The sequence below is a fragment of the Triticum dicoccoides genome, chromosome 2A, assembly GCF_002162155.2.
Source record: "Triticum dicoccoides isolate Atlit2015 ecotype Zavitan chromosome 2A, WEW_v2.0, whole genome shotgun sequence".
Lineage (NCBI taxonomy): Eukaryota > Viridiplantae > Streptophyta > Magnoliopsida > Poales > Poaceae > Triticum > Triticum dicoccoides.
This window is the reverse complement of record NC_041382.1, coordinates 517987507-517988264: the sequence shown is the minus strand read 5'-3', so window position 1 is coordinate 517988264 and position 758 is coordinate 517987507.

Genomic DNA, 758 nt, shown 5'->3' with positions numbered 1-758 from the left:
AGAAAAAGGGTAAAGAAACCTACCGATTAAAGAGAAAAACGATCTTCACGTCCATGGCCGCAGCCCCCATGGAGTGGATGATGCTCGAGCCCTTCGTGTTCCGCAGGGACGGAGATTCTTCCTTCCCGGACGACCGGACCGCGCCCTTCAGGGCCGAAGGCATCAGCTCCCACGGTGGCCCCTTCACCGTCGCCTTCCGCGTCGTCGCCCCCCCGGCCATCTCCCGCCTCTACCTGCAGTGGCCGGGCGGCCCAAAGGAAGGCTCTTCGTGCGATATTGTGGCGGCGCACCGCAACCTCCTCCTCTTCAGGCTCACCTCCAACCCTGTCAAGGGGAAGGATGAGGAGTCCCTGATTTGGCCGCAGGAGTACTTCATGTGCCAAGGATCGCCGCAGCAGCACACGCTGCAGCTCCACCGGATCCCCATGTTCACCCAGCGCTCTTTGCATCCTCGCTCTGTCGGCATCTTGTGCCACCCTGAAGGAAAATTCATCATGGCGCAGCTGCGCCTAAGTGAATCCCGTTTGCCGGCGAAGATGGAAGCTGAGCTGTGCCTTCTACGCTCCAACGAGTGGGAGCTGCTGCGGAATCTACAGATAAAGTACGAGGCCCATGAATTATCTGACTTGATCCATTGGAGAACCGACAGAGTGATCCCTTTCGAAAACAATCTGTGCTGGGTCAGTTACTTCAGTGGAGGCACCCTGTTCTGTGACGTATCTGAAAAAAAGCCTAAAATCTCCTACCATCGGCTGCCT